The 23,632-nt window shown below is 45.9% G+C and overlaps 1 protein-coding gene across 9 annotated transcripts in view; it reads left to right on the top strand.

Annotated features, from left to right (window-relative positions):
* The window catches only part of TENM2 (teneurin transmembrane protein 2), a 714,433-nt gene that overhangs the window by 555,041 nt on the left and 135,760 nt on the right, over positions 1–23,632 (top strand). The window lies entirely within an intron of this gene.

Below are 23,632 nucleotides of genomic sequence, written 5' to 3'. Positions count from 1 at the left end.
ATGAGCTCAGACTCAGTTTCCCATGCTGTTCATTTGGGTGGTCAAGCAGAGAGAAAGTGCTCTCTGCATTAGGTTTCCCCCAATTCTATCTAATTGGGCATCCGAGGGGCAGCGTGCCTATCCAGGCCACGACCATAGCACTGGGACCCTGCCGGGACAGTCTGTTGGCAGTGAATTGTTTTTGCAATCGTTCAATGGTGCTCCAGATCCCGTTCCCCCTGCAGCCGCTTTCATCTTCAGTTCCCTGCAGAGTCTGGGGGATAATTCAGAAGGCGTTTAAGGGAAGGAAGTGCACAGCCCAATACTGAGACAGTTTAAAATCCTTATTAATAGCTCCCACTCTTCAGGGGTGTTCCTCTTGATATCCTTTTGCATGCTTGGTGTGATCTAAATACAGACCCTCCCCGCCCTCATACCTCCATTGCCCCCAGTCTCCCTCCCCAAAAGAGCTCTTGCCAACCTTTAGGTAGAAAATCCCCCTTTGTCTCAGTTCACACAACCCAGCCTCAGCCTCCCCTTTGCTCTCCCCTTCCCGCATCTGCCGAGGGTTTAGCATCCCGCAGGGGTGCCTGCTGACTCTGTCCTACCTACAACTCATCTCTACTCTGGGAAGAGCTCACAGGAGGGCAGCCCTGATGGATCAGAGCAGAGGTCGGAGAACTGTAGGTGGGGGTGCGGACCAAATCTAGCCTGCTGCCTGTTGCTCTGTGGCTTACGAGCTAAGAATAGTGACATTTTTTTAAGGGTTGAAAGAAAAATATTTCCTGACACATGACAGTCATATGAAATTCCAATTGCAGTGTCCCTTAAGCAAAGCGTTAGTAGAGGACAGCCACACCCATGTGTGATGTATCATCAGCTTCTGCACTGCACCTTGGCCTTAAGTCATTGCAACGTGGTCCACAAAGCCATTTGTTGTCTGGTGCAAAAAAGACAGGAAAAAACTGGCCAACCCCTGAATTGGAGAGTTGCGCAAGTGTTGGCAGGGAGGAAGGAGAAAAGAGAAGAGGGTCAACATTCACTTTAGAGAAAGGATACCAATTGTGACTTGAAGGCCATCGGGGGCCAAGAGAAAGGGAAGGGTCCAAATGTCACAGAGAGCGAGTGGAGAGAGAACAGCTGTTGCGTGGAAATGTCTCTGGGGCCTTTGAAGATGAAATGGGAAGATGGTAACTTGAGTCTCACAGAAGATGGTGAGGATGTGGCCAGCAGGAGAATACAGGAGATGATTCTTTCTAGCCAGCCCTTTGGGTGAGATGAATTAGAGAAAGGTGTTTTTGCGACTTGAAGTGTCTAGTTCAAGTTTCACAGCTCCGTGAGCTCTTGAGAAACAGAGAAGGTGCAGACGTATATGCCAAGTAAAGCGCCCCCAAATGAAGCTAGTGACGTCCCAGGAAAGTCTCTCCTTCAGAATTATGATCTCTCATGACTTCATGAGCTCGCACTACGTATGTCATAAACATCTTTATCACCAAAGTCTGTCCTTGTGAGAAATTAGGGCTCTGTGGTTTTATTAGTGGTATCAGTGCCGCCTCCTCACAGATTTACATTCATTGGGCTTTGCTCAGAAAAAGCCAAGCATTCCTTGGTTGGTGAGATTTGCTATTCAAAGTCTAGAGGTGTTCGTACACATGTAATTGCTCCTTTTGCTTTTCATCCTCTGCCCCCAGAGCTGTTTCATGGAGTTTTAATCTTTTATTTTGAGCAGACTCTCCTGTCGATTCACTCTAAGTGAATGCCGCAATTTACAAGCCCAGAATCAGTCCTCCTCCTCCTCGGGGATACTGACGGTCAGAAAATAAAGAGAGGCTCTTTGGTCCCTTTCAAGCAGAGCCTCAAATGCTATATTTTGAAAATAGAAAATAAATAAGAATGAAATGGAACCTAGCCTGCAAAAAAAAAAAAAAAAAAAAAATGCATTGGGAGGTTCGGGATAGGGCAAAGCAGTGGGTGCTTGGGTTGTCTGCGGTCTATTTTCAAAAGGTCATGGTGCGACAGTTTTCTTAGGGTCATTGCAAAGAGTCAGCTAAGCATTTCACATCAGTCCTGGTATATCAAGTTTATTTTACCCAAGGAAGCAAGAAGACAGATGCAGGGGGGAAAGGGATGAGGATAAAAGCACAGCCTTCCAAAACTCAATCCAGTAGAATCAGCAGGATCTATCCACGCTTGGTCAAATGCGTTTCTGGAATTTTTCAACCAAATTATTCTTTTATATTTGGATATTTACTACATATTGCTAAAGATTTAAATATAAGGTATAACGTTTCGGTGTTAACTGGTAGAGCTGACTTGCCAGCAGGTTGGATTCTACCAAGCAATGATCTTTTATTAACTCTTTCTAACAAGTTAAATACAGAGTATGGCAAAAATCTCCAGAATTGCAGAGAGGAGAAATAGACGTTGAATCTAAATCCACCACAATTCGCGTATCTCTTCGGAATCTATTAGCATTATTTGAATAGGCTGCAGTTTACTCATATGAATAAATCAGAAGGCACATTGTGTGGTTAGACTAGTTTCATTCTTTAAACATAATCCTAAAATGGGTTGTTGTTCCTATCACCTGCCATCCCTCCCACCACCCCTTATTAATACTGTGGATTCAACCTCAGCAGTCTATTCAGAGTCTATAACACCAGGGCATAAAGGAACCGTAGAATAACTCAGAAATCTCTATGAACTAGAGTAAACTCAGATAAACATCTCTTATAAAGAAACAGAGTAAATGTTAACATGTTCCTCAAGCAGGATAGTCGGGCAAAATACAGGGAGAGACCAAAGTTCTTATTGCTGGAGATTACACGGAGGAAAGCAAAATGCTCATTGAGGATTGTTGCTATTATCGTAAGCTGTCCAGATATCCACTCTAAATAATACAGGCTAACACACACACAGAGTAAATCCACCAAAACTAGGCTCTGACCCTAGCTGAACTCTTTGATATCTGGGTAGTGAGCAATGTCTATAATGGTTATTCCAGCCTGTTTACTTTTTCTATGTGGTCCTGACCTGCAGCTGCATTTCAGAATCATGAGGACTGGATTCCCAGGATCGTGTGGGACTGAGTAACCTGCCCCTGTACCACAAGTCAGAACAGTTTTCTTTTCCCTCTATCTCACTGGGACCCTTCTATTTTTCCTCTTTAATTGGTTGGGGAAAGAACTGGGTTCTTGTGATGTTAATAAGGAAAATGAATCTTTACCCAAGGTAAAACCAGCCGTGCGACAATCTGATGTGCTGATTAAGTGATTGTCATCAGGAGTAGACAGGGTCACAGTTCAAGAGGGAGAGAGCTTCGGAGCTACAGGGAACAGGTCAGGAAGAAAACGACTGTCAAAATGAACCAACTTCAGGGCTTCCCCGGTGGCGCAGTGGTTGAGAGTCCGCCTGCCGATGCATGGGACACGGGTTCGTGACCCGGTCCGGGAAGATCCCACATGCCGCGGAGCGGCTGGGCCCGTGAGCCATGGCCGCTGAGCCTGCACGTCTGGAGCCTGTGCTCTGCAACGGGAGAGGCCACAACAGTGAGAGGCCCGCGTACCGCAAAAAAAAAAAATGAACCAACTTCAGACTGAGTACAGCGGCTTCTGCATCTCATTCCAGCTTCATTTAAGTTATGGAAACTTTTTTTTTTCTTGTAGCTATTGTCCTTCAACATTTGAGCTTTCATGACTCTACAATGAGATATCAAGTTGAGATAAAATTAGCCACTGCGGCGCCATCCTTCCCACTGGGTCTTTGGAAGCAGCTAATTCTCTGATTGGTCCATTAACCTATTCCTCCGGGAGCTCTTATTGGAACCTGTCCTAGGATCTCCATTTTTTTTTTTTTTTTTTTTTTTTTTTTTTTTTTTTTGTGGTACGCGGGCCTCTCACTGTTGTGGCTTCTCCTATTGTGGAGCACAGGCTCAGCGGCCATGGCTCACGGGCCCAGCCGCTCCACAGCACGTGGGATCTTCGCAGACCGGGGCATGAACCCGTGTACCCTGCATCGGCAGGCGGACTCTCAACCACTGCGCCACCAGGGAAACCCCAAGATCTCCATATTTTTTGAAGTGAAAGCCTAAAGTGATAGTTCTTCACTGTTTAAGATTATGGGCAGCAGAGAGTAGGACATGTTCCACTGCTGCTTTTTTTTTCCCCTACACGTAGGCCAAAATGTGAGCCTTTTCATTGAAGATCAGGAATCACCACATGCCCAGAAGCTCTCTTCACGTCTGGGTCAGGCAGTCTGCCCAGGTTTCCTACCCAAACTCAGAACAAGGCCCTGGAGGTAGAAGTTATAGGAACCCATTTTCAACTCAATGCAAAAAGTGGAATATAATGAAAGGGAAAGAAACTGCCTCACAAGTAGCGAGACTCTCGTAGCTGAAAGTGTTTAGTTTCTTAGCCTAGATGTTGAAGAGGGCCTTTCAGGGGAAGGTAGACTAGATAGACACAAAGCTCCCCCTGGCTTTATGGCTCAACCATCCTCTAGTTTAAATGGAAACATTTTTTTGGTATGACTTTCTACGTGATTTAGTAACATATGCCCCAGCAGAAAAGGAGGTCTCATCAAAAAAGAAAAGAGGGGAAGAAGTCTTGCAGTTATAGTTCTGTGGGGAGACAGTGAGTTGGAGCATTCCTTGTACCATCACCTTCATGTTTCAGAGGGTCCCCTTGATGTACTAGCACGTGGCCCACAGGGACAAGGCCAGATCCAACAAGTAGATAGCTTGATACGAGGTATCACCGCGTTCACAAGAGCAAAGAGCTAAAAACAGTATGGAACTCTTAGAACAGAAACCCATGGGTGAGAGTTAGCATGAGGAAGATTCCAGACTCAAAAGAAAGGAAAACATCAAAGAATAAGAGCTGTTGAAAAATGGGCTGCACTCCCTGAGTGTAGGTAGTGAGTACTCGGTCGCTTGAGCTCTTACAAAGAATCAACATTTCTTCCAAGACTGTCAGTCGTGGGTTCCACGATATACACTCAAGACTTTATATTAAAGAAAAAGGGAATGCAGAGAGGGCCCCGGAGCAATGAACTCCATCAGATGTTCATGATGGGCACTTTCTCATCACTTGCTGTCTGATTCATTGTGGTATCATGAAGAATAAATGGACAGAGGACAGGAGCTCTGTGTTCTAGGCCTGACTGTGCCACGAACATTCTGGGTGCCCTTGAGAAGTCACCCAACCTTTCTGACCTTAGTTTCTTCCCAAGGCCCATGAGGGGGGGTGAACCACATCACTGCTCTCTAGAGTGTGGTCCACAACCATGAGGTGTTTTTGTTGGTGTGCACATGTATTTTACTGACTGGTTATATACGGGGCTTTTAAAACGAAGTATTAGGAAAAACCATAACTAGCTCGTTAAACTCATGATTACATGGGCCTTAATGCTTAGGGATGTTGAAAAAGCAGGTAGTGATATTAGGCCTCAGTAAATTTGAAGACAAATATTAAGTAAATAACAGCGCAGATATTGCAAATGTCACGAACGCACTATGCGATTGCCTAGGTTTAGAACACACTTGGATGAGATGCTCTCGAAGGACCTGCCCATCTCCAGAAATGTATTACTTTTGATGCAAATTTATATGCATCGCGTGGAATGGTCCACTCCAGGACAATCAAATCCTTCTCTCTTCTGTAAGGTCAGGGAGGGTCTCCAGGTAGATTCCCGTAATATACTGATACACTTTACATCAAAGGGATGGATACAGCAGAGTGTTGGTTTTGCCGATGATGCGTTGTGAATTTTGTTAGTCTGATTATCTGCTCATCTCAGCTCCAGTTTATATCTGATTTACCTAGACAATGCTTCTGTGCATTGAAAAACTTCCTTCAGTGGTTTATATTTGTGTTTCTTTTTGTCCATTTATATTTGTGTTTCTTTTTTTAAATTTTTTATTGAAGTATAGTTGATTTAGAATGTTGTGTTAATTTCTGCTGTACAGCAAAAGTGATTCAGTTATACATATATATACGTTCCTTTTTGAAATATTCTTTTCCATTATGGTTTATCATAGGATATTGAATATGGTTCTCTGTGCTGTGCAGTAGGACCTTGTTGTTTATCCATCCTGTATAAATTAGCTGAAGTCTGCTAACCTCAACTTCCCACTCCATCCCTTCCCCAACCCCCTCCCCCTCGGCAACCACAAGTCTGTTCTCTATGTCCGTGATTCTATTTGTTTCATAGATAGGTTCATCTGTGTCATAGTTTAGATTCCACATATAAGTGATATCATATGGTATTTCTCTTTCTGACTTACTTCGCTTAGTATGATAATCTCTGGGTCCATCCATGTTGCTGCAAATGGCATTATTTCATTCTTTTTTATGGCTGAGTCATATTCCAGTGTGTGTGTGTGTGTGTGTGTGTGTGTGTGTGTGTGTGTGTACACCAATCTTCTTTATCCATTCATCTGTCGATGGACACTTAGGTTGTTTCCATGTCTTGACTATTGTAAATAGTGTGCTATGAACATAGAGATGCATGCATCTTTCCGAGTTATGGTTTTGGCATATGGCAACCCGATTTTTAGTTTTTTGAGGAACCTCCATACTCTTTTCCATAGTGGCTGCACCAATTTACATTCCCTCCAAAAGTGTAGGAGGGTTCCCTTTTCTCCACACCCTCGCCAGCATTTCTTACTTGTAGCCTTTTTTGTGGTACGCGGGCCTCTCACTGCCGTGGCCTCTCCCGTCGCAGAGCACAGGCTCCGGACGCGCAGGCTCAGCGGCCATGGCTCACGGGCCCAGCCGCTCCGCGGCATGTGGGATCCCCCCGGACCGGGGCACGAACCCACGTCCCCCGCATCGGCAGGCGGACCCTCAACCACTGCGCCACCAGGGAAGCCCACTTGTAGACTTTTTAATGATGGCCATTCTGACTGGTGTGAGGTGATACCTCATTGTAGTTTTGATTTGCATTTCTCTAATACTTAGCTATGTTGACCATCTTTTCCTGTGCCTATTGGCGATCTGTGTACCTTCTTTGGAAATATTTGTGTTTCCTAATTAAAAAAGAGATGGTGTTAAAGTAGAGGTCCATCTGACTGTATCCACGTCACTTGCATTTGAGCAATGCAAGCGTGATAATGAAGGGATTAAGACACAGTCTTTCGTGTCAGTCTACCTGAGATCAAATCCGAGCAGATTTCTTAACCTCTGTGTGCCTCAGTTTATCTGTAAAATGAGAATACCGAATACGACCTACCTCGTTGGGTTATATGTAAAGTAGTTGGCCCAGTGCCCATCATAAAGTAAAAGCCAAATCAATGTGGGCGAACATCTTCATCATCATCCCCCATTATCACCATCATTATCTACTGCCAACGTGAGACAGAGCACAGGGGAGGATTATCAAAATCAACTTCTCTTTAAGACATTTCTGCTACCTTCAGTCTCCCTCTCACACGTCTGCCCTCAATCCATCAAGCAGTGAGCGGCATGTCGAAAATAACACCTACCCACTCTCCATTTCCCAAAGGTTTGTTCTGTAACTTGCTGGCATCTGGTTCTAACAGGGAAACCGCCTCTCTTACCTGGAATTGAACCTGCTTATTTTACCAAACAGCCCAATTGTACATGAAACCAAACCTCTGAATAGCCTTAGGTTAATACAGGTTAATATTAATACAATTGTGAAATTGGGGTTTGCTGCTTTCAACCAAAGTTCCCCAAGCTAGACCTCTTGGACATATCCAGGGGTAGCCAAGAGTTCTCTGAGAATTTATTTTTAATTCTGGGTTTCCTTTTGACCATAAGTATACTTCAGAAGGAAAAAAAAAACTTTTCCCGTGAAATATTACTTTGGAATTCTGTTATTATCTGAAGAGAATAAAACTTCAGTTCTTTAAGCCAGTGTTTCTCCATATAGGGACCACAGACATATTCTGGAGGCCTTTGGTAGGAATCTGTTCTCCTTTAAGAAGAAATCTGGTAGTTCTTACATTTGAGGATGTTGTCAGCTCAGTGTGTCTTAGAACACCTTGTCCTGGTCTCGCCTTTCCTTACTCCTTCTCATTCCTCATGACTCTGGGTTCTAAGATTCTATCTGCCTGGCTCTGTGCATCAAAGGATGACCTAGGAGCCTCAACTTGGACTCAGTTGAGTAGCACACATGCTTTTTGGAGAGTGAAGACTCTCAGTGGTCTGTCCCTCTTCAGCCCAATAAACTTCACAATTACCCGCATTCCTCCCAGGCTGCAATTGCTTGACTCCTTAGAGCACAACCCAGGGGTCATATCTGGGGTTTCTTTGCAATTCCTTGCCTCATTTCCTGGGTTATCAGGAGTCATACCGGGTATCCCAGATGTTCATGGAAGAAACAGATTTTGCATTTTCTCCCAAGTTGCCTGCCTCATGGGGTTCACTCTTATACTAACCCACTTCTTTCACAGCATTCTATTTCACAAGCTCTTGTTCAAAGGCTTGCCTTTATTGCTTTTTGAAAATAGGGTACCATCATTTTTTTATTTTTATTTTTTGTGGTACGCGGGCCTCTCACTGTCGTGGCCTCTCCTGTTGCGGAGCACAGGCTCCGGACGCGCAGGCCCAGCAGCCATGGCTCACGGGCCCAGCCGCTCCGCGGCATGTGGGATCTTCCCGGACCGGGTCACGAACCCGCGTCCCCCGCATCGGCAGGCGGACCCTCAACCACTGCGCCACCAGGGAAGCCCACTTGTAGACTTTTTAATGATGGCCATTCTGACTGGTGTGAGGTGATACCTCATTGTAGTTTTGATTTGCATTTCTCTAATACTTAGCTATGTTGACCATCTTTTCCTGTGCCTATTGGCGATCTGTGTACCTTCTTTGGAAATATTTGTGTTTCCTAATTAAAAAAGAGATGGTGTTAAAGTAGAGGTCCATCTGACTGTATCCACGTCACTTGCATTTGAGCAATGCAAGCGTGATAATGAAGGGATTAAGACACAGTCTTTCGTGTCAGTCTACCTGAGATCAAATCCGAGCAGATTTCTTAACCTCTGTGTGCCTCAGTTTATCTGTAAAATGAGAATACCGAATACGACCTACCTCGTTGGGTTATATGTAAAGTAGTTGGCCCAGTGCCCATCATAAAGTAAAAGCCAAATCAATGTGGGCGAACATCTTCATCATCATCCCCCATTATCACCATCATTATCTACTGCCAACGTGAGACAGAGCACAGGGGAGGATTATCAAAATCAACTTCTCTTTAAGACATTTCTGCTACCTTCAGTCTCCCTCTCACACGTCTGCCCTCAATCCATCAAGCAGTGAGCAGCATGTCGAAAATAACACCTACCCACTCTCCATTTCCCAAAGGTTTGTTCTGTAACTTGCTGGCATCTGGTTCTAACAGGGAAACCGCCTCTCTTACCTGGAATTGAACCTGCTTATTTTACCAAACAGCCCAATTGTACATGAAACCAAACCTCTGAATAGCCTTAGGTTAATACAGGTTAATATTAATACAATTGTGAAATTGGGGTTTGCTGCTTTCAACCAAAGTTCCCCAAGCTAGACCTCTTGGACATATCCAGGGGTAGCCAAGAGTTCTCTGAGAATTTATTTTTAATTCTGGGTTTCCTTTTGACCATAAGTATACTTCAGAAGGAAAAAAAAAACTTTTCCCGTGAAATATTACTTTGGAATTCTGTTATTATCTGAAGAGAATAAAACTTCAGTTCTTTAAGCCAGTGTTTCTCCATTTAGGGACCACAGACATATTCTGGAGGCCTTTGGTAGGAATCTGTTCTCCTTTAAGAAGAAATCTGGTAGTTCTTACATTTGAGGATGTTGTCAGCTCAGTGTGTCTTAGAACACCTTGTCCTGGTCTCGCCTTTCCTTACTCCTTCTCATTCCTCATGACTCTGGGTTCTAAGATTCTATCTGCCTGGCTCTGTGCATCAAAGGATGACCTAGGAGCCTCAACTTGGACTCAGTTGAGTAGCACACATGCTTTTTGGAGAGTGAAGACTCTCAGTGGTCTGTCCCTCTTCAGCCCAATGAACTTCACAATTACCCGCATTCCTCCCAGGCTGCAATTGCTTGACTCCTTAGAGCACAACCCAGGGGTCATATCTGGGGTTTCTTTGCAATTCCTTGCCTCATTTCCTGGGTTATCAGGAGTCATACCGGGTATCCCAGATGTTCATGGAAGAAACAGATTTTGCATTTTCTCCCAAGTTGCCTGCCTCATGGGGTTCACTCTTATACTAACCCACTTCTTTCACAGCATTCTATTTCACAAGCTCTTGTTCAAAGGCTTGCCTTTATTGCTTTTTGAAAATAGGGTACCATCATTTTTTTATTTTTATTTTTTGTGGTACGCGGGCCTCTCACTGTCGTGGCCTCTCCTGTTGCGGAGCACAGGCTCCGGACGCGCAGGCCCAGCAGCCATGGCTCACGGGCCCAGCCGCTCCGCGGCATGTGGGATCTTCCCGGACCGGGTCACGAACCCGCGTCCCCTGCATCGGCAGGCAGACTCTCAACCACTGCGCCACCAGGGAAGCCCGGGTACCATCATTTTGAAAACCCGCCAGTCGAAGTCAGGGATTATTGCTCTCCTCTTCTATGCTTGCCATCGTGGATTTCTATATATCATTATAACCAGACCCGCAGAGGCCTTCATACCACTGACGATCTCTCAGCCTTTCCCTTCATCAGTAATAAAGAAAGAAACCTCACCAAGTAGCAGCTAGGAGAAAGTTGAGTATTTCATCATAAACATTCTCGGGATAATTAAAACGGATTAAATTACAAGAAAAAATGCATTTAGTTAATCTTTCCTCTAATTAGAAAAGTATCCCTGGTTTTAAGTAAAGTGTTTGTTTTTAAAAACATGTTTTCATTGTAATCAGTACAGGGGAGGCCTGCTTGGTCCTCAATGATAGGATTCAACATCTGCAAAGTAATTAAAAGCTACCAGCCAGTGTTTTTTTGATGATTAAGATCCTTCAGGAGCCTATTCAGTCTTTTCCCATTGCTTTCACCGTGGGATTCTCCATAAATGACCTTATTCTGTGGTCCATGGCGACGTTACCCTCTTTCTGTGCCCAAACGGTTGAAGATGTGGCTGACTCGTCTTAGTCAACAAGTGTCAAGCGGGGAGATGAATTCAGGAGAGTTTATATACTTTTCCAAGTGAGCTGGGATAATAGTCAAAATGAGACCAGTAGGCAACATGAGACATGCATGAAATAGAATAGGGTCACAGTCTAGCCCTCCATGAGTTCTGTTCCAAGGCTGACAGATCCCACACTGCCCCAAGCCCCGCAAGTCCATCCCACCGGTAAGGAATGATTTACATCACTTCTTCAATTTTATGGTTCATCCCAACTGCAAAGCTTCCTCCCCACCCTCACCCCAGACATTGCTAGAAGTTTCCAAATATGTCTCACATGTTCATCTTTAGCCCATTCAGATTCTTCTAGCTCAGTCCCCTCAGTGAGGCTGCCTACAAAATGCAGTTAAGGGGAACCCTAGGATACTTCCCCTACTGCCCGGGTCCACGCCAGGGGTGTGCCAGCCAGGACCCTCAGTACCCACCCTACTGAAGCCCTGCTGTGTTTACACACAGAAGGAGAGAATGCCACACTCTCCCACGCTGGGAAACTTTATCAGCTGGTAACATGTTCCTTTGAGAAAACAGCCCTTCATTTTTTGCCTATAGCCCCTCTCCCATACTTCAAGGTTTTGTCCCAGGGCTGGGCTGTAGAACAGACCACAGGATCCTTTCTGTTTCCTCACCTGCGTTCATCCTCAGACACCTTCTATAGACCCAGGGACAGTGAGGGATGCTCACAAGTTCTCCAAACACAGCCAGGCTCTGAATCCCAACTTAGCCTTGGGACCCCTACCGTCTACACAGCCGACTCTTAAGGTTGCTTCCGTTTTCAGCCAGCTCAACTGTCAATCAAAGAGTCCCTGTGGCCTCCCACCTTCCTAATAGTCATGTCCCAGGAGGAAGGGAGAGGGAACTGCTTCCATGTCCCCTAGACTCTAGGTTTCCAGCAGTTTCGGGCACAGCTCTTTGAGGCTGCTTGCTCTAATCTTGCATGGCATCCACCATCACCCAGCGGGCCAAACTATACATCACAAAAACTACATCCTGCCAGAGAAAGCAAGGGTTAACCAGCGTTCTAGAGACAGAAAGCCCCAGGTAATTGTTGTCCAGGAGGAGTTAAAGACACAGACCTACTAGAGAATGGACTTGAGGTTATGGGGAGGGGGAAGGGTAAGCTGGGATGAAGTGAGAGAGTGGCATGGACATATATACACTACCAACGTAAAACAGATCGCTAGTGGGAAGCAGCCGCATAGCACAGGAAGGTCAGCTCGGTGCTTTGTGACCACCTAGAGGGGTGAGATAGGGAGGGTGGGAGGGAGGAGATCTGGGAATATACGTATAGCTGATTCACTTTGTTATAAAGCAGAAACTAACACACCATTGTGAAGCAATTATACTGCAATAAAGATGTTAAAAAAGAAAAAGAAAAAGAAAGCGCGGTAAAAAAAAAAAAAAAAATTTGCTGAAGATCCTGGGCCACGAATTCCAAGTTCAGCCACAGCAGCGCCTGGTCAAATTAGCAATGAAGTTGGTTAGAGCCTGGCCCAGAAGCGTCATCTGTCTAAAGCTGTAGGCAGAGTGATGGGCTCTGATAAGTGTGAATTGCATTTCTTTATTTTTTTAATTATGCTTTAACTTCAAGAGGGCTTGCCAGGCAGCCGTGTCTCATTTAGAATCAATGTCGGGGGGTAGGGGCCCCCAAAGATGATAAAACAGGCACCTCACAACACAGAGGAAACATTTGTACCTGATTTGATTCCAACATGTTAGCAAGCTGTCACTCGCTGGTCACACTGCTCCATCCAAGAGACACACTGTCTAATGACACGAAACTCAAACGTAGTGGCTTGGCCCTGCAAGAGAGCATCCTGGCAAGAGGCAGTGAGATTGTTTCTCTACGTTAGGTGTATGTGAGCTCAGGAAGCCCAGATTTTGCTGGTGATAGCAACGCCCGCCCGTGAATAGGGAGGGAGATTGAAGATGTTGAGAGAAACTAGCTTCTTCCTATTAACCCAGGAACGCAAGCAAGTCGAGTTGGGTCCCTGAAGCAAGTTGCTATCAGCTTCTCACCATACTTTGAATATGAATTGATTTAACTTTGTATCTCCATTTAATGGAGCCAAGAAAGATCTGTATCTGTTCACTTACAGACCTGCTCTCTGGGGGTCTGATACAGGAAATGTTTTCATATCATAGAAAAGCCTAGCGCCGAAAACGGTCTACCCAGAATTAAACAGCTTGAAACACATAATATACATCAATACCCACTCCAGACTCTCAGTAGCTACCGCATCCTGTCTATACACTAACATCTTCCCTCTCTGCTAACTGTGAACACTCATTATCAGCGCTCATATAGCTACTACTGTACTTATCATGCGTTCGCAGGGAGGGGCTGGTGTAAGGAAATGTGTGGCAAGAAGATTAAATGTGTGAATGAAACAGGCCTGGCTTCAAATCCATTGCCTGTCGGGTGACCTTTGGCAGTGTCTGTATCTTCAGTAAGCTTTGGCTTCTCCCATCTGTAAACTGGGAATTAATAACACGCATGCCCTACTGTTGTGAGGGCTTCACTTATAGGCGAAGCACTTACCACAGTGCTTGATGTTCCGTCAATGTTGGCTTAGTCATCATGAACAGCACTTCTCTGTGCCTTTACTGTAGTATCCCCACTGTGTCTTCATGGAGTAAGCAGTTAAGAAAGCAGTAGGGATAGGATACAACAATGCATGGGAAGGAGCCCAGAAGTCCAGAAAGAGAGGCCGGGGTACTAGACCTCATGTGTTAAGCCAGGTGTCTGGGCCCTTCCTCTGATTTCACTCTTGCAGGAGGAGCTCTTTGGAACACCTGGATTCTGTTCCTTTAAGAAGGGAGAACCCAAGGAGCAAGTGTAAAGCAGGGAGGGCGGTAGAAATGGCCCAGGGTGGATCTGACTGCCAACTGCAGGAACGTGGGTGTAATAGACAGGAGAGCCACGTGTGTTTCATTGCATGCCACGTCTGGGGTCCATACTTCCTCTCTCTGGTTCTAGCTGGGCAATGGCAACTGCATTCATTCATTCGTCACGAAACATTTATGCAGTGCCTACTGTGAGCTGGCTGTAGCACACGCCCCCTCCCCTCTTCCGTGGGAGTCCCTGGGGCAGCAGGGATGAGAAGTGACCTGCAGAGGGGCGGTTGACAGCCTGAGGAACTCTAGACCTCTACTGCCTTTTTGACTGCATGAGACTTTGCTGTTTTCTACCTTGGGACACCCTCCTGGTGTTTCTACCAATATTTTTGGCTTATTTTTCTACACCATGCTTTGCTCATAGCTTCCCAAGGAGATCAATGTAAGAATAGAAGCCCTGTACTTCAAATGGTAGTTTAAATTCCTTTGTAACACAGTGTAATTACATAAAAGGAAGCAGTCAGGTATCAAACTGTGTGGATACACACAAATGACTCCCTCGTAAGTGTTAATATTTCCAACAATGGAAGACATTTAGTTAAATCAAATGAAGATGGCAACTCATTAAAATTTGATTTTCCCTCGTATCCTTTTTCATCTTTTAATCCTCCATATATGGTACAGCCTGTTCAGTTAAACAGCACTCATTAATTAAACCTCAGCTTCTGCTAGCTGTATCTATATTTTTATTTATTAGGACAACCTTTAGATGATTATAATCTAATTTAGTTGGATTACTGCTTGGACATCTCTAAGTAAGAAAACTGTGGGGTTTTCCGGTGGAATTACTGGCTAGAGGAGGATGCGGGAGAAATCAAGTTCTCCCCTGGCAGGAGCTGGCAGACAGGTCTCTCCTCTGCTGGCGGTGGGGGGGGGGGGGGGGGGGCGCTTAACCTAGATTTGGATAATAAGGGTACCATGCATCCAGTATCTTTGTTGACTATAGGAAGCGGGGGGAGGGCCAAATCTATAGAAGAAGATGTAAATTCAAACACCCCCTACGTGGGTGAGGCAAGCCCAGTATAAGTAAGTGCATTAAATAGGGTGTAAAATGGTAAGGATTGGAAACAATCTGGAAACTAAAGGCCCTATCTGTGGAGGGCAGACACAACCCGCCACTGGCTGAACGTTGCCATGTAGAAATGCAAGCCTAGTTTTGCCAAATTTTCCACTTCTTCAGTAGAAGCCAGAGATCCAGATTGGTACGCACACTCTCCCAACGTTTCAATGTTGGCAAGCAACTCAAGATGTATGCAGATGCTGTACAAGCCGTTCAGACAAGACTGGGGGCCAAACGAGACACCCATCTGTGGCCACGGACATCCCCGGTGAAAGCTGAGTGCTGAATGAGGAAACATCGTTTGCCGGGATTGGGACTTGCATAGCTTTGGTTACTTTTCTTTGATACCCCACCTCTCCTGGCGACTGGTTTAAGCTGGTGGGAGTCTCATTATCCTGATATAACGGTGATACTTTGCACTTACATGGTGAATTTTTCTCCAAGGAGCTCAAAGACTTTGTGTTGCCTCAGTCAACCTCACAACAAGCCTGTGAGGCCAGCAGGAGGCTCTTGCCCCCCAGTACACAGTGAACAGCATCAGGAAGGATTTGACATGAGGCAGCCAGGTCGACTCATTGGTTTCAATCCACGGTCTACACAATTGGCAAATACAGCATTCAAGAAGCATGGGCGGGGTTTCCAGTACTGCCTCCTCTGCTGCCCTTTCTGGCTTCTATTCCTTGCATCTGCTCCAGTTGACAGCTCAGCCCCAGATCTCAACAGTATAGGCCAACTGAGCCAGTAACTTATTCCTGTGCCGTGCGTGTGAGTGCGTACACGTCTGTGTGTGCATGCATGTGTGTGCACCCATCTGACTTCTCAGCAGGCCCAGCATGGTACATCCGCACCCATTACAACATGTCTCTGCATTGGTCATTGGTCTAATGCCATGCTCTGAAATGCTACCTTTGCAAGTGCTCAAGACCTAGAAACTCCAGATAGGTATCTTCAGGAATCTGGATACCTGTATTTTACTAACCGTGCCTGAATAATTCATGCTGCTTGAGGTCCCTATGTCCCTTTCTCTTCCTCAGTCTGATAGAATTACGATGGTAGAGGAGAAGTGTTTCCCTTACAGAGCTGGCACGTGTGCCCTCTCTATGGCCACGGTGGATTAGTGGGAATGGCCGTGTGAAACAGGCGCAAGGGCCAGAGCAGTGCAGTAAAGGGCCAGGAACGAGGATCTTCCCTGAGTTGCCTTGGGGAGAACAGCCAAGGAAGTAACACTGACCATCAGTGATTGGAGCTCTGTCACTGCCGTCACTTCCCCTCCATGACTGGGCTCAAGGGCTTTCCTACACAGTCCCCCTGCCCAGCCCCTTCGCCTCGGCTTCTTGGGCATATGTGCTGTCTGTCTTGCTCTCCTCAGGGGAATTCCTTCCATGGGCTTTGCAGGCATGACCCAGAAGGAAGACTCCAGTACAGCAGAGTGTAAACCTGTTGATCTTTACCCCAGGACAGCAGAGCACGAGTCTCCTGCATTTTCTAGATTACCGTGCTCTTCCCTCCAAGCTGTCTCAGATCAGGCTGCTGATTCCCGGGAACACTTCCCAGCGTGATATTCTACTAACAGTCGTTCACATTCTCTGCATGCGAGCATGCCATAAACACCCTTCAGAGGAAGATGCAAAAATGAGAGAAACACCTGGCCATTTTCAAATGCATGTGTTGGGGAGAAAACTCAACTTATTGACATTGGAATGACAAAGGCTGTCCTACGCACCCAGCTTGCCATCTGATCCTGCAAATCAGGACACTCTTCATTAGAGTCAAAGGAAACTGCCTTTACCAGGGATGCAAACTTTCAAGGTCTGCAGGAAAGCAATGGAAATCCTTCCTCAATCTAGTCTGAGCCACAATGGATTGAGCCTCCTGAATCAACCATAATGTTTCAGCTCGTCCAGTAGATCAAAACCAATATTGAATACGTTTAAAGTACGTAGATTAAAAGAACGATTTCTTCATATATATGAGTATAGCTGAGTATATAAAGAAATGGCTTTTTTGCTGCCTTGGGAGAAATCGACTTGCGCTTTCCATGTGGCCGTTCAGAATGGAAGCTTTCAAAGGTCCGCCGGGGCTGCTCTTTGTCTCCATACATTACGCTTCTCAAAATATTCAATATCATACAAACAAATCATCATTTGTATTTTTAGAACAGATAAGCAAACATACATTTGGGGGAGTTCAAGGGGCACCATGTTGGGGACTCCTCTGTCATAATGGCCTCAGGGTGACATTCTAGAAAGTCAAAAAAGCCAAGGTAGCCACTGGCATCCTCAGTGCTGGCAAATCTGGTAAAGCCCAAGGTGCCCACGGTACGGTGTGTAAAATGCCAGGGCGGGTGACGCTCACCGTAGATCTGCCGGCAAATTCAAGCCCACCTGGCCGAACTGGCCTCCGGGTTAAATTTACTCCTGAAGGCAGACACCGAAATTCAAGGGAAGTGCAAGAGGCCAGATGCACTGGTCAGCAGGGAGTTCGGCCACTGCAGTTTCAGCTCGCAGCCCCACTCAGGTTTCGGAAGAAACTGAAGTGAAATTCCAGGTTGAGTTAAATACCTGGCAGGACCACAGGTCGGTTTCAGTGCATCTAACTGACCTCAGCTTCCTGGGATGCCTTTACCTTGACATGTAAATTTCCGCATCCATCGCCAGTGAGATTGGGTTACGCTAAGCAATGCAACCTTAAAATATTTTCTGAGCAGTAAAAGCAAACGATGGCAGTGTTATAAAATCCCGCCTTTTGGCAGACATGAAAATGTTACTGATACTGATCGCAGCGAGGTAAAAAGCCACAGGCCAAGACTGAGGGGAAGGAGGCAGAGCCCCTGGAAACAGCATGAGGCTGACACGGGAAGACAGGAGTTAAAGCCAGCTGGGAATGGCTTCAGAAGCTAGAGGTGCACATTGCTGCGGAGTTTGCTTTTCATTGGTTTTTCTTGCCAGGCTGGGGCTTCACCCCTTTCTATTAAAACCCTGACAGTGGCTCCTAAGAAAGACGACCTCTGGCAGGACCAATTCCTTTGGTTTGGCCAATCCTGCCACCCAGCAGCAAAAGTACTACCCAGAAAGAGCCTGAATGATCCCCTGCCCTGAGCAGGAATACAGAAGGTGCTCTGTAAGTGCTAGCTGGCTTGAGATTCCCTGGGTATGACCCTCTGAGCCGTTTCAGAGAGAGAGAAAAAGAGAAAGCACATCAGATCTGAGGAGAAAAGCTGGAGAGGAAAAGAGTGAAGAGCCACTGTGAGTTGGCTTCAAAAATCCTGTGTTTCTTCTTTGTTATACAGCAGCAACTGACACAACAATGTAAAGCCATTATACTCCAATAAAGATGTTTAAAAAAATGTTATAATGTTAAAAAAAAAAAAATACTGGGTTTCTTAGCTGCCCAAACAGCCCACGGGTTACAAAGTCAAGAGCTGGATTGGAAGAAGGAATAGCAAAGGGAATAACCAAAACTGAGTAAATGCAGGGTTCCTCCTGAGTTGGGAACATGAGGGCTTGAACAAAGGATGTGCGGGCCTGTAACCTAGTGCATACATTCAAAATGACCCAGAATCACTCCCAGTGGAGTGAAAAATACTCCTTGGGAGGGTGTGAAAACATCTTACTCTTTACTGTATAAAACAGATTCATGGGGAAGGAAACAGTAACCAAAACTGTTAGGAAATATTCATCTGGTGGAGGAGATGATCAACTGATTCGTTTCCGAACTTCAATAGAAGTGGCCTCAGGTATCTTTCCTGAAGACACACTATGGCTTAGGAAGCTTTCTTCCAGTTCGCATTTCTGTCTTTATCACCCCTTGCCGGCTGACTCAGGCTTACACCAAATCGGTCTGGGCTGAAATAAGGAGACGGGACAAATAATTGACGTCATATATGTTTTGAATTTACGGATTGACCGACTTCCCCTTTCGGATAATAATAGCTGATAGTTACTGAGTATTGACCATAAAACCTGCCAGTCCTGGTGCCAAATTCTTAACGTCTTGACCTTCTCTCGTCAAATCTTCACTTCAGTTTTGCGAGGTGGAAACTGTTGTCATCAGCATCGTCCAGGTGAGAAAACCGGCTCAGAGAGGTTCGACAATCAGTGGAAGTCTTAACTGGCAGGGACAGGGGGAGGTGAGCTCTAAATCCAGGTTGACTTGACAGAGACCAGTGTAACCAGTACACTGTTTTGATCAGCTGCTTTGACCCCAGGTAATTACAACAAGAGGGTTACTATGGAGGACAGCGATGAAATCAGAGTATACATGGGCACCAGGGAGCCACCCTCACCTACTGGTAAGGTCACCACCTGCAGAAGCATCTGTTTGGTGATGGAGAATGACCCCCCCATTAGTATGCTTTGGGGTTCTCTGCTTTACCAGTGCCCCCTGGCCAAGGAGTGCCCTAACTTATCTCAGATTTCGAAAATGACTTACTGCCCCTCAGCATAGGCGTCCTTGACCAACTCCCCTAAATTTAAGTTGACTTTCTGTCAGAGTTCACATTGCTACCAACTTTTCATTAAACTAATTATTCAAAACAATTCAGAGTTAGCGTTCTCACAGCAACTGTAACTCTGCCGTGACTATATTAAGGTGTAAATCGAACAGCATGTTTTGCAATGAAGTTAATTTTATATTCACCAGAGAACTGAGTTATAGTTGCTGTGGGAACCATCATTTCGAATCTCTTGACTTTCGTGCATTTAAATTCTCAACCACAGCGTTGCACACTGTAGCATATTTTGCATGGATGCCTAATTTGCTTCGCACCGTGGCCTGTCTACCCTGACCTTGGGCGTCTTGTCAGAGACTAGCATAGCAGCCTTCTGGTTTTCCCAGCCTTCTTTCTTATCCTGGTACCTATGACACAGCATGGAGAAATCACCAAGAAACCAAAATGGTTCCCATTTTATCTTTAAAATGTTTTGGAGAGGTAACTTTCCTTAGAAGCACAGTCAGGGAGAGGTACCGAGTCTTGGGCAATGTCGACTAAAGCAGGCGATGCCATTGCATTTGTGTGGAGCCAGGATTCTCATCCAAGGGTAATTTTGGCCCTGCGCTGTGTTATTCAGTACCCACAGGGTGACCTCTGAAAGCTCCAAGACCTTGCAAGTACCATTAATCATGCCGGCATACACAGCCATACATAAGAACTTATTGGAGCTCCGGAAAAGCTAAACAACGTTTCCCAGAGCCCCGTAAAACCCAAGCATCTCTAAATCAAGACGCATGGCAGGGCCTCTCTAAAAGGGACATTCAGCAGAACTGGAATAGAACTCGGGCTAAGTCCTGGTGGTATGGAATAGGTAACATGTGCCAGGGTAGAGGCAGAGGCTTGTGTGGGAGGGCTAGCAGAGCAAGTGAAGCTCTGAGATGGTTAGAGACGCGAGCGTTCCGTCTACAAGGATTATCGATTTTTGTAGCTTTATTGGAAAAATCAGTCATGCTTTCTGCCTCCCGGGGATTGCTCGGCTGCAATTTGGGAGTGTGTATGTGTGGAAACTCGGCAGGTTAAGCAGCTGAGTAGCCGCTCCCATTCACCATTCAATTATCCATTTAGCGAAAATGTGACAGCAGAAACATACTGCTGTTTTGCATGTTTAAAATGTATTTGAAAGGAGGGCTTTTTTGTTTCTCTGTAAATGAGAGGATTTCCAAGAGGAAGCTCTTGCCTTCCTAAGGGCACACTCGTTATGCAAAACTGAAGAATAGCACCTAACAATAGCATGGGCTATTGTTGGAATTCTATACTCTCGGAAAACAAGTCTCCTCATTCCTCTTACGGATGGAGACTTCTTGCAAAATTGGTAGATTAAAAACCCTATCATGACCAGCAACCTGCCCCCTAAGTCCTTGATCAGCTAAAATACGCTTTAAGAAAAGGACTAGAACACTACATGCGAGTAGAGTTTCAAAGCACGGGATACGGTCAGGACGACAGGGTTCCCCGCGTCACAGGGATGGGGATTGGTGAATGATGAAGGTGCTGGTTTCGTGAGTAAGGGCGGGGTGGGAGACACCATGCCAGCCAGAGGAGAGAAAGGTGAAAAGCGGAGGGGAGATTGCAGTGTTTTTATTGTTTCTGTACCAGGCAGAAAGTAAAGAAAATAAGACGAAATATGGTTTCTGTATGAGGTCATTTGATATGCAGTGTTCTGAGAGCACGCCTTCAGAGGATTTGGAGAGATTGATTGGTAGGGAAAGCTCGATAGCTTAATAAATAAATATAAATATAGATAGATAAATAGATATTGGATAAGTGATGGGTGGATAGGTAGATGATAGATAGAGATAGCTTTAGTGTGTTTGAGTGCCACAATTCAGATGCGTCAAGCTGACCTATAGAGATAAACAGAATGCAAAGGGATTTAAAGTCCAGGATTAATAATCTGGGAGGATGCTTGGGGGTGGTCCAAGGAGGCCTTAATGCCAAGAAGAACTAGACAAAGCTGGCAGAATACATGCAGCCTGTGGTCTGAAGTCATTATGTTAAGGAAGTCAGGAAGTTCGTTTGCTGGAGCTGTTCCACGTTAGACTGCCAACCCTGTCTATAGGGACAGAGCCTGGGAGACCCCGTGCTTCTCTGATCTCCTCCACCCATGCTGCCCTTTCCCTTCACTCTGCTTGTTGTCTTTAATAAGGAAAAGCAACTTGGAGAGGAGGGCAGAATCCCGTGTCCTCAAGCCCATTTGTTCACTGATTCTCAGCTGAGGACTCAAATGTATTTGCATAACCGGAGTGCTGTATTATGGACGAAGTATTTTATCCTCTGCTTTTGTGTCTCAGAAGTCTTTTCTTTTGGAGGGTATGTGTAGGGAACCCTAAATCCATAGAGAATTAGCCTTGCCACACAGAGCCGTGGTAGCAGGGCACCCCTGCAGCCTGCCTGAGCCACCACGACAGTTACCAAGACTATCCCTATGGCCTCCTCCTGGCCAGCTTCCCAGATCCCGCCCTGGCCCCATCCCTGTGTGTTCTCCTTGCACAAAGGGACCCTTTAAAACTTCAAGTCACATCGGGCCACTCCTCTGCTCAAAATATCCCCAGAGCTCTTGTTACTCAGAATAAAGCCACCATCCTCAGAGTAAACTGCGAGGTTCTGCATATATCTGTCCCCACATTGTCCCCTTGTTCACTCTGCTCCAGTCACACTAGCCACCTTGCTGTCCTTCCAACACCCCAAGCACTCTCTGCCTCAGGGCCTTTGCACCTACAGTTTCCTCTGCCTGGATTCCTGTCCCCTCAGACACTGGCATGACTCTCTCCCTCCCCTCCTTTAGGGTTTTCACTCAAACATCACCCCATCAGCGAGGACTTCCCGGACCACCCCATACATAACAGCAATCCCCCTCACACACCACCCCCATCACAGTTCCCCTCCCTGTTTTATTCCCCCCCTAGCGATTATCACCATCTGACATGCCATATTAATTTCTTATTTGTTTACTGTGAGTCTCCCCCAGTAGCATGTAAGACCTTTAAGAGCGAGACTTTGTCTCTTTTGTTTACCACTATATGTTCTGTGTCTAGAAAGTCCCTGACATTTCGTAGGTACTCAGCAGATATTTACCGAATGAATGAAAGAATAAGCTCATGAATTTACTCTGGAAGCTGACACATTATAACAACTCCGTACATGCTTGATGTTGCATTGGGATTTCTCCCTTAGAAGTCCTTTCACTTCCTGATTTCCACACGCTAGACCCATCAAGGGCGTGGGGTAGAGCTGGAGACAAAGGGCAACCCTCTTGACTGGGGACCACCAAGCCACTCAGGCAGGACATCATGGGGTGGCTTCACCCGGCAGGATCCTGTCCGCTTCTCATCTTATTAACAGAGGGGGTCAAGCTCCAGACTGACACCTCACACTACCCTAAACCACCTATAAACTCAAAATGTTCCTTGATTAATCCACAGTGAGGAAAACCCACATCTCCTTCTCAGTGTATTGTCTCCCTCAAGAGAAATCTATATGGGAAAGGAAGTTAAGATCAGAAGATCGCCCGGGAAGCAGAGAGTCAAAGCAAGGGGTGTGTTATTCCGATGCCAACCCTGTCCCTGTAGAATCCTCCCTGGTTAGAGGGAAGCGAAGTGCATGGGCCCAGAGTTGGACGGGCCTGGGTGCAAACCCTCAGGCTACCACTTTCACTGATTACGACCCTGGGAAAGTTCATTAACTCTCTGAGCTTCAGATTTTTCAGCCACAGATGATGATAGTAATTTGTACTTTATATGCTCCTTGAAACGACTCAATGAAGTAATGAGGTTGTGAAGTGCTGAGCACCGGGACCCGCACTCGTCAGTGGCAAGTGGTGTCCCTTTATTCCCCCCAATCAAGCAGGACGCACTCACTGCTGAGTCGACCCTGACTCTACTGCTCCACGGGGCTCCCCTTCCACGCCCCGGGAAGACCACCCCTCTCTGTTAACATGCTTTTTTGAGCCTGAATGAGATTTCTCAGCCCTGGGATCCTTTACGGTTTCACCTCACATGCCTCTTGCATTTAAGGGGGATTCCGAAGATAGCGTGTCACATTATGTGCCCATCTTACTCATGTACCTTTCAGGAAGTTAT

This window comes from Pseudorca crassidens, chromosome 3 (genome assembly GCF_039906515.1).
Source record: "Pseudorca crassidens isolate mPseCra1 chromosome 3, mPseCra1.hap1, whole genome shotgun sequence".
NCBI lineage: Eukaryota > Metazoa > Chordata > Mammalia > Artiodactyla > Delphinidae > Pseudorca > Pseudorca crassidens.
This window is presented reverse-complemented; position numbering and strand designations above follow the sequence as displayed.